Source organism: Myxocyprinus asiaticus, chromosome 4, assembly GCF_019703515.2.
Source record: "Myxocyprinus asiaticus isolate MX2 ecotype Aquarium Trade chromosome 4, UBuf_Myxa_2, whole genome shotgun sequence".
Taxonomy (NCBI): domain Eukaryota; kingdom Metazoa; phylum Chordata; class Actinopteri; order Cypriniformes; family Catostomidae; genus Myxocyprinus; species Myxocyprinus asiaticus.
Window position 1 is genome coordinate 47212653 of NC_059347.1, and position 11375 is coordinate 47224027.

The following is an 11375-nucleotide window of genomic DNA, read 5'->3' on the forward strand; positions in this document are numbered from 1 at the left end:
TTCAACACGAAGTCTTGTTTGCCTAGTCTACAATTCTGAGCGTTATTATTATCATTGATTACCCTGTGTTTGACTCCTGCCTGTTCTCTGAATTCCCCAGCCTTCTTGTGAGTGTTTTGGATTTACTGCCTGTTTATTGGATTACCCCTCTGCCTATCGGACTTACTTTGTTTGCCTTTCTGGACTGCCTATCTGTGTACCAATCCCTTGCCTGCCTTTGTTTTTATTATTTATTTGCCTTATTAAACTGCACTTGGACCTTAACACTACTGCCCCAGCATCTTCGCAACAGAAGACTTCGCCAAACCTAGATCCAGCAGCTTTTCAACAGTTACACAAGCTTGTTTCAGCACAAGCAGCCATGCTGACTAGTCACCATCAGCAGCTCATATCTATCACGGAAGAACTCTTCAAATCCGTGCAACCCAACCCATGTGTATCTCTGAAGGGGGTTTCCACTAGCAGTTCCGCCTGCAGCCCAACGCCCTCTACGGCTGTTGTTAATCCTTGACTCTTTCTTCTGGGATCACCCAGTAAGTGTCGAGGATTTCTGTTACAATGTGAACTTTTTCTGTCGCAACTACCTCACATGTATCACAACGATGAAGCTCATGTTTCCTTCATTATATCACTGCTGTCAGGAAAAGCTCTAGACTGGATTACGGCAGTTTGGAGTCAAGAAAACATCTTAAAGGGTTCTTTGTCTCACTTCCTAACTTGCTTGCGGGAAGTTTTTGAGCACTCCGAGGGTGGTAAGGACCCTGGAGAACTTCTGTTGTGTCTAAAGCAGAATAATATGTCAGCCACTGAATTGCTTTATCATTCTGCACTCTAGCAGCACAAACCGTGTGGGTGGAGGATACATTAAAACTGTTGATCCGTAAAGGACTAAACCCTGACCTTCAAACGGAGCTAGCATGTCGTGATGAGGGAAGATCTCTGGATGAATTCATCACTCGCCATTCGCCTGGACAACCTGATCAAAGCCCGTCATCCAGTCAGCTCTCTACAATCAATTCCTTCTGACATTGCTGCTACCAGTCTTCAGGAGCCCATGCAAGTGGGTCATTCCTCCCTCACCACCGAAGAGCAACAAAGCCGTCTCAGAGAGAGACTTTGTATCTACTGCGGACAGTCGGGACATTTACTGGTTGCCTGCCCTACCCTAGGAAGGGGGGCGTGACGGTGAGTTTTGAATTCTCTAATTTGATTCATATCGATCAGTTTCAATTGTCTGTCATATTGCATGTTCAGAATAGTGAACAGCAGATGTCAGCCATCTTAGATTCTGGGGCTGCTGTAATTTCATTGACCTGGCCCTCGCCACGAATCTAAGATTGTCCCTTGTGTCCCTCCATTACATGTCACAGCGCTAGACGGACGACCCCTGGGCTCCGGCAAGATTCAGCAGATAACTCAACCCATTCATCTCCAAGTTGGACTCTTTCATCATGAGGAAATTCAGTTCCTGGTCACTCACTCTCCAAAAAACCCGATTGTTCTTGGCTTACCATGGCTGAGACTTCACAACCCTGAGATTTCCTGGAGAGATGGACAAATTACTCGTTAGAGTACCTCCTGTTTCCAGTCTTGCCTCAATCTCCCTGAACCCATCTCTCTCCCTCCGGTATGTACCACGACTATCCTCCCAGAAAAGGAGATGTCGACCCTGCCACAATGTTATTCGGATCTCCGGGAGGCATTCAGTAAAGCTAAAGCTACCCAACTTCCTCCTCACCATTCCTGTGACTGTGCTATTGACCTTTTGCCAGGCTCCTCTCCTCCACTTGGTCGAATGTACCCCTTATCTGAGCCAGAGACTAAAGCTATGGAAGAATACATAGCAGAAACCCTAGAGGACCCTCCACCTCTCCAGCTTCGGCGGCTTTCTTCTTCGTAGGAAAGAAGGACGGGGGTCTTCATCCATGCATTGACTATCGAGGCCTGAACTCTGTCACCATCAAGTATCACTACCCCCTTCCTCTGATACCACCTACACTAGAGCAGTTAAGAAACGCCAAAATCTACACTAAGCTGGATCTTTGTGATGCCTACAATTTGATCCGCATCCGGGAGGGGGCTGAATGGAAAACGGCCTTCTCTACACACACTGGCCTCTATGAATATCAGGTGATGCCTTTTGGACTTTCCAATAGTCCTTCTACATCGATGACATCCTTATATTCTCGTCTTCCCTCGATGAACACATTCAACATGTCAGAGTGGTACTCAACCGTCTTATTCAACATCAGCTTTACGCCAAGATGGAGAAATGTAAGTTCCACCAGTCCACCATCTCCTTCCTGGGGTATATCATCTCACCTGAGGGGGTTGCCATGGACTCTTCCAAAGTACAAGCGGTACTGCAGTGGCCCTTACCGATGTCTATTAAGGAACTACAATGTTTCCTCGGCTTTGTCAAATTCTACCGATGTTTCATTCGAGGTTTCAGCTCCGTAGCTGCCCCACTCACCTCTCTGCTCTGTGGTAAAGCTCAAAAATTAAACTGGACACCTTCTGCCCGTCAAGCCTTTGATGATCTCAAGCGTTGCTTCACTACTGCCCCTATTCTCCATTATCCTGATCCCTCTGGACCCTTCATGCTAGAAGTATATGCTTCTGACTCTGGAGTAGGTGCGGTACTCTCCCAGCGACAAGGATCTCCTGCTAAACTCCATCCCTGTGCATTCTACTCACGCAAGTTATCTTCGGCCGAGAGGAACTACAATGTCAGCAATTGAGAACTCTTGGCCATGAAAATGGCTTTCGAGGAGTGGAGACACTGGCTAGAGGGAGCTCACCATCCATTTCTGGTGATTACGGATCATTGTAACCTAGAATATATTCAATCGGCCAAGCACCTAAATCCTGGCCAAACCCGATGGTCTCTCTTCTTCTCCAGATTCGATTTTACCATCACCTTTCGACCTGGGTCTAAGAACACCAAGGCCGACGCTCTGTCCCACATTTATGATTCCTCCAGTGACAAAAACCTGTGACTTCCATCATCCCACCTATTCTCATTGTTGCTCCCGTACAGTGGGATATCATGGCTGATATTACCCAAGCTCAGAACCAAGAACCCACTCCCGCTGACTGCCCTCCTGGCAAAGTCTTTGTCCCCAGTTCCTTATGGAACAGGGTTCTTCAGTGGGTTCAGGACTCGGCCTGCTCGGGACATCCAGGTGCTCAAGCTACATGCAGGTTAGTGCAAAACCAGTTTTGGTGGGAAAACCTAGCCACTGAAGTAGCTGACTATGTTAAAAACTGCAATGTGTGTGCCACCACTAAATCTCTTTGACAGCTCCCGTCTGGTCTCCTTCAGCCTCTTCCTGCCCCTCGACATCCTTGTTCCCATATCGCAGTGGACTTTGTCACGGATCTACCCAACTCGCAGGGTTTCACTACCATCCTAACCGTGGTGGATCGATTCTCTAAAGCCTGTAGAGTCATCCCTCTGCCCAAACTTCCTTCGTCCATGGAATGTGCAGAGAGCCTGTTTCATTACGTCTTCCGCCTTTATGGCCTTCCTGAGGACATTGTCTCCGTCCGTGGTCCCCAGTTCACCTCCCGAGTCTGGTCCGCATTCTTCAAATTACTCAACATCAACATGAGTCTAACATCTGGTTATCACCCTTAATCTACTGGTCAAGTCGAACAGCTAAACCAGGACCTGGATAAATTCTTCCGAGCCTACTGTCAAGTCAACCAACACGACTGGAACCGTTTTCTACCCTGGGCTGAATATGCTCAGAACTCTCTGTTCAAACCTGCCACTGGAACCACACTGTTCAAATGCATCTTAGGGTTTCAACCACCACTCTTTCCCTGGTCCGGGGAACCTTCCAATGTTCCCGCTGTCGACGACTGGATGCAATGCAGGGAGGCTATCTGGGACCAAGCTCATGTCCACCTACTACATGCCATTCGTCGACAAAGTGAACAAGCCAATCTCCATCGCCGCCCAGGTCCCAACTATGCTCCTGGACAATGGGTCTGGCTATCAACCCGAGATCTTCATCTAGGACTCCCATGCAAGAAACTAAGTCCCAGGTATGTTGGCCTTTTCAAAATTCTCCGTCAAATTAACCCTGTATCATTTAAACTTCAGCTCCCTGCTAACTACCATATTTCCCCTACATTTAATGTTTCCCTGCTCAAACCTGTGGCACCTCCGAGAAAGGAAGGTTCTCAAGACCCTCAGAGACCCCTTCCATTCCTCATTGATGGAAAAGAAACCTTTCGGGTACACAAGCTCCTGGACTCTCGACGCCGGGGTCAGACACTTCAATATTTGGTGGACTGGGAAGGCTACGGTCCAAAGGAACGTTCCTGGACTAATTCTGAGGACATTCTGGACCCTAATCTCATCACTGAGTTTCACCACAATTTCCCTCATCGACCCGCTCCTGGAGGTCGAGGTAGACCCCGACGTAGACAACCTCCTCACATCAGGAGCCGTCTCTGTTACACCGCAGCGCCTGCCATTTCCCCCGAACGCCACCAGAGGTCGCCATCACCTGAGCTTTAACATTTCACGAACTACATTTCCCATAATCCTCCAGTCAGACTGATTATTCTTCTACCTGTATCACATTTAACCCTGTCTATTTAAGTTCCCAATTTCCATGCATTCAACGCGAAGACTTGTTTGCCTAGTCAACAATTCTGAGCATTATTGCTATCATTGATTACCCTGTGTTTGAGTCCTGCCTGTTCTCCGAATTCCCCAGTCTTCTTGTGAGTGTTTTAGATTTACTGCCTGTTTATTGGATTACCCCTCTGCCTAACGGACTTAATTTGTTTGCCTTTCTGGACTGCCTATCTGTGTACCGATCCCTTGCCTGCCTTTGTTTTTACTCTTTATTTTCTTATTAAACTGCACATGGATCTTAACACTACTGCCCCGGCGTCTTCACTACAATGCCAGTCAGAACCCAATTTTTTATATATTTGTCCCCCGAATTTATAACTTCCCCATCACCCAAAATACAAAGTCTGGGGCAATGTAAAATTTGAGTGTCCAGAATGTCACAAATAATTCTGAACCTTTAACCAAAAATCCTGGATCTTAACACATCCCCAAAAAACATGGATAGTGTCTTTAACTTCTGATTGGCATTGCCAGCAGGTGGGTGTGTCTTTAAGACCAAACCTATATAATCTAGAAAGGGTCCAGTAAAATCTTTGTAAAATCTTAAATTGCATAAGGCGAACCCTTGCATCTCTAGATGCAGACTTGACATTTTTCAGAATCTTAGTCCACACTCCATCTTCCAATACCACGTTCAAATGTTTCTCCCGTAATCTCTTAATAGAAGTTAAAACTCCATCCCCCAGACTCTGAATCAGCAGGGAGTAATACATTGATGCCTCATGACCTTTTCCAAAAGCAGTAATCACCTCTCCATATCTGCCATTTTAGGGGGGGTGTGTGCCACTCTCAAAAACAGTACAGAGCATGTGGCGCAGCTGTAAATACCTATAAAACTGAGATCTGGGAATCCCAAAATGATGACCCAAATTCTCAAAAGATCTCAACACTCTCATACAGGTCGCCGAGTGTAGTAACCCCCCTCACAATCCACTCTGACCAACAGAAAGGGGACTTGTGGATACATAATTTTGGGTTAAGCCATATGCTCGAGGCGACATTTAAATAAATGTCCGAATTGAATACTCTGGCCACTCTTGTCCAAATCATGTGGAAATGTGAGATAACGGGGTGTGACTTAACTTCTCCGGTTAGTTTGATAGAAATGCTTTGCAATAGTGAAATAGGGGCAAGAACTTCCTGTTCAATAGAAAACCAGGGAGGGGCTCTTTCAGGTGGAAGCAACCAGTGAGCCAGATGCCTGAGACCGAACACATAATAATAAAACAAATTCTTTGGTAGGCCTAGCCCACCTTTGTCAATCGGCCTATGTGATTTGTTGAAATGTAGTCTGGGACGTTTACCATTCCAAATGAAGGCAAATGATACCATTCGCTATGTTATCAAATTGCTTGAAACAAGAGAGGGGGACATCTACAGGGAGAGATTGTAGCAGGTAGTTGAATTTTGGAATACAGTTCATTTTAATAACATTAACCTTCCCAATCATAGATAAATGTAATGAAGCCCATATGTCCACATCGCTCAAAAATCTTTAAATTAAAGGGTCAAAATTAACTCTAACTAAATCAGACAAATTTGTTGGGAATAAAATACCCAAATACTTAATGCCCTGTTTGGGCCACTGGAAGGCACCCGGCTGGAAGGCTGTTACCGGGCAGTACGCTGTAAGAGCCAAAGCTTCGGATTTAGACCAACTGACTTTATATCCTGAGAGCTTGGAAAAGGAATTAATAATTCTGTGGAGGCAAGGCATAGATCTAGTGGGGTCAGAGACAAGTAATAAAATATCATTTGCGTAAAGCAAAAGCTTATGCGCCACTCCTCCCGCCATCACCCCTGGAAAATCATCCTCCTTTCTTATCGCGGCTGCTAATGGTTCCAGAGCAAGACAGCACAATAATGGGGAAAGAGAGCAACCCTGTCGAGTGCCCCTATCCAGAGAAAAATTATCTGAAATTAATCCATTTGTTTGTACCGCTGCTACAGGGTGTATATAAAGTAACTTAATCCATCCAATAAAAGTACTCCCGAACCCATTAATTTCCAAAATCTTAAAAAGATAATCCAATTCTACCATATCAAATGCCTTTTCGGCGTCAAGTGAGATGGCAGTGACCGGAGACTGATCATTCGCTACTGACCACATGATATTAATGAAACGCCTAATGTTATCAGAAGAGCTACGGCCCCGAATAAACCCCACCTGACCTATATATATAAGAGATGTCATAACTTTACTTAATCGGTTAGCCAAAATTTTTGACAATTTTTTTTACATCTAGCTGGATCAGGGAAATTAGATGGTAACTTTTACACTCGCTTGAATATTTGTCCTTTTTAAGAATCAGACTGATCCAGGCTTGTGTCATGGTTGGCGGAAGCTTTCCGTTCTTTAATGATTCTGTATAAACTTCTAACAAATGTGGAGCCAATTCTGTAGCATAAGATCTGAAAAATTCAGCGGCAAAACCATCTGGCCCCGTAGCATTGCCTGTAGGTAAGGCCTTAATTACCTCATCAATCTCTTCCAAGGTTATCTCAGAATCAAGAGAGTTTTTTTGCTCAGTTGTCAATTTAGTTAGTTCTAATGGTTCCACAAAGTTTCTAATATCCTCATCAGTAGACGAAGACGTGGAACTATAGAGATCAAGATAGATTTCTTTAAAAACATTATTAATATCAATGGCCGTGGTAAAAATTTAACCTCCAGCAGAATTCACTGAGGGAATGGTAGAAAAAGACTCTCTCTGTTTTATATATCTAGCCAAAAGCTTCCCTGCTTTGTCCCCCGATTCAAAGTATAACTGTCTTGCCCTAAATAACCAAAACTCCACTTTCCACGACAAAATAGTGTTATATCTGTATTTCAAACGTGTCAATTCTCTGAGGCCATCAGACGACATTCGGCGCTTCACCTCTGCCTCAGCACTTTTAATATTCCCTTCCAATTCCACTAGTTCTCGTGCTTTGGATTTTTTGATGAATGAGGCATACTGTATGATCCGACCCTTAAGAACAGCCTTAAGTGCCTCCCAAGCCATGCCCACAGAGGATACTGAGGACCAGTTGGTCTCCATATAGACATTGATTTCAGTCTTTAACATTTGTTGGAAATCAGGATTTTGCAAAAGGGATACATTAAAGTGGCAACTATATAATCTCTTTTTCTCCATATTTTGCAACACCTCCAAACAAACCAGGGCGTGATCCGAGACCAAAATGTTTCCAATTGAGCAATTGACAACAAATGAAATTAGGGATTTAAATATAAAAAAAAAAAATCTATTCTAGAATAAATTTTATGAACTGATGAAAAAAATGTATAATCCCTACTAGATGGGTTCAAGAGTCTCCAAATATCTGTAAGACCAAGATTTGTACACATCCTATGAAGCATCAGTGTTGCTCTAGGGGGCTTACACACTTTTGCTTCACTATGATCAAGGACTGAGTCCATCAAAAGATTAAAGTCTCCTCCCAATATTATATCATGAGGGGTGCCAGTGGCTTGCAACATCCCTTCAAGATCTATAAAAAAAACCCTGATCATCAGCGTTAGGTGAGTAAATATTAGCCAAATTCAACCTTTGCCCCTGAACTTCTCCTAAAACAATAATTACTCTTCCTATTTTATCTTTAATCTGTTTGAGAAATTTGAATTGTAGATGTTTATTTATCAGTATAATGACTCCCTTGCTCTTACTTGAGCCAGCACTAAAGAAAACATGTCCACCCCATATCTTCCCAAATGTTTTAGCTTCCTGCAGAGAAAGGTGCGTTTCTTGAAGGAACACTATACCATATTTCTTACGTTTAAGAAAATAAATAACTTTCCTTCTTTTTATGGGGTGCCCCAACCCATTCACATTCCATGTGGAGAGAGATAACCCATTTATACTAACATTTTACATTTTGATATAAAATAAAAAATAGATTGTGTGTCAAAAAAAAAAAAAAATTATAAAGACCACATTCCAACAATAGTGCAACAATCAAACCCGAACTTCCCCCAGAACCAAACAAACAGAAAAAAGAAAAACGTGCGCATTAACCCCGTGCAGGACAGCGCCAACTGGTGTCCATCCCTCTAAACTCAAACAGTCCATGCACGCCTTTGCCAACGTTGCCGTTGGATTGCTCAAGTCCGGTGTTTCTATACAAATTTTGTGAGACAGAGTTACACAACAAAAGATAATTTATAAAACAAACTCCAGCCAATAGGCAGAATAAGCTCAAAGAACGTGCAGATTCATCCACAAAACAGTCCTGAAGGAGTGTTACTCCACAAAACAAACTCCAGCCGCTAGGTGGAACCAGCACAAAAAGAAACAAAAAAGGCACTCAGTTTCCTTGAACAGTCAAGTGAATGTTCAGTGAGTCGGTCCATTCAGCAACAACGTCAGTACCACAAAATAACTTATTCACTCCATTTACTTTATGAAGGACGTCGCTTGCTGGGGACATGTGAATGTTTTACGGCCATCCTTAGCATCTATTCTCAATTTGGCCGGGAACATCAGTGCAAAAGCGACCTTCCAAGAGTTTCTTACATTCCTTGAATCGATCACGTTTCTCTTGTCGAATTCGCAATGTCTGGGAACATGAAAATGTTGTGGTTCTTCCAAAAAAGCCTTCCTTTACTCCTTGCCTCGCATAACACAAATTCTTTATCGGATGATCTCAGACATTTGTCTCCCTCAGCGGACTGCTGAGCCGGAACCCTGTAAGCTCGCTCGATTTCCAGCTTATGGCCTGTTATGTCAAGCAGATCCGAAAAGAGCCCGTCCAGGAATTTCACCATATCCTGACCCTCTTCGGCTTCAGGAATTCTGACGATTCGGACATTATTCCACTGGCTACGGTTCTCCATGTCCTCCAATTTCTCCCAGACACGCTCCAAATGCACCTTGGTCGCTAGTGGATTAGCAGCTAATTCCCTCTCCGATGACTCCAGATAAACGATCCATTTCCCACTCTTGTAACCACCTCAGAGAACTTCGTCTCCATGGCAGTGATCGATCGACTTATTACAGCAAGATCTTCCTGGTCAGCAACGACGTTCATCAGCACTGCCGACATTTTCAACATTTCTTGCCGAATTTCCCTCATTTCTCTGACCAAATCGACTCCCAGTCTTGGGGCCTTCAGCTTGAGCACGTAAGGGGTATCAGCTTGAGCACGTAAGTGTCTTTTAATGTCTCCAGAGCCTGAGGTTTTTGAATTCTTTGACATATTGTCCTCCTAGACCAGTTATGGAACAGAGTGTATCGAATCTCACCGGTTTATAGTGTTAAAACTAGCAAAGTGCGCAGAGCTCACCGTTCATACGTCCGAACCTCGCATGGTGTCACGTGACTCCAGAAAAAAGTCATTTTTGATCAAATCTAGACAGGCCTCATTTCCAGCAACCATCACTCCAACACCTTATCTTTTAGTAATCATGCTAAATTGCTAATTTGGTACTAGAAAATCACCTGCCATTATATCAAACACAGTTGAAAGCTATTTGGTTCATTAAATGAAGCTTAACATTGTCTTTGTGTTTGTTTTTGAGTTGCCACAGTATGCAATAGACTGGCATGTCTTAAGGTCAATATTAGGTCAAAAATGGCAAAAAAGAAACAGCTTTCTCTAGAAACTCATCAGTCATCATTGTTTTGAGGAATGAAGGCTATACAATGCTTGAAATTGCCAAAAAAAACTGATGAATTCATACAAGGTTTACACTACAGTCTTCAAAGACAAAGGACAATTGGCTCTAACAAGGACAGAAAGAGATGTGGAAGGCCCAGATGTACAACTAAACAAGAGGATAAGTACATCAGAGTCTCTAGTTTGAGAAATAGACACCTCACATATCCTCAGCTGAGAGCTTCATTGAATTCTACCCGCTCAACCAGTTTCATGTACAACAGTAAAGAGAAGACTCAGGGGTGCAGGCCTTATGGGAAGAATAGCAAAGAAAAAGACACTTTTGAAACAGAAAAACAAAAAGAAATGGTTAGAGTGGGCAAAGAAACACAGACATTGGACAACAGATAATTGGAAAAAAGTGTTATGGATCTTAACCCCATTGAGCTTTTGTGGTATCAGCTAGACTGTAAGGTGCAAGACAGCCACATCTATGGCAAGTGCTACAGGAAGCGTGGGGTGAAATGTCACCTGAGTATCTGGACAAACTGACAGCTAAAATGCCAAGGATCTGCAAAGCTGTCATTGCTGCACGTGGAGGATTTTTTGACGAGAACTCTTTGAAGTAGTTTAAGAAGTTCTGAATTTGTTTTTTATTTTTTTAAATTGTAATAGTAATTTTTCACTTTATTAATGTCCTGACTATACATTGTTATCAGTTGAATGCCACTTTGGTGAATAAAAGTACCAATTTCTTTCCATAAGAGCAAAATCTGTACATTATTCCAAACTTTTGACCGCCAGTGTAAGTTTCTAAATAGTTTCAAAACAATCTTGCATTAATACAACGGTAAAATTTAATACCAATTTTTTACAGTTTAAAATGTAAAATGTTGAGGGTTATTGTACTGTTCAACCATGTATATTTTTTTCTTTCATACTAAAAAATGCAGACTTTACTAACTGTGCTTTTTTAATTGCAGAACATTTACAAAGTAAAAAGAAAAAATATCAAGTCGTCAGGGAAATAAAATTAAAATAAACGATTTAGAGAAACAGTAAAACAAGTAAACGACCAAAATCACCTCACGTTTTGGAGTCTCGCGATATTTGGTCCAGTGATCGT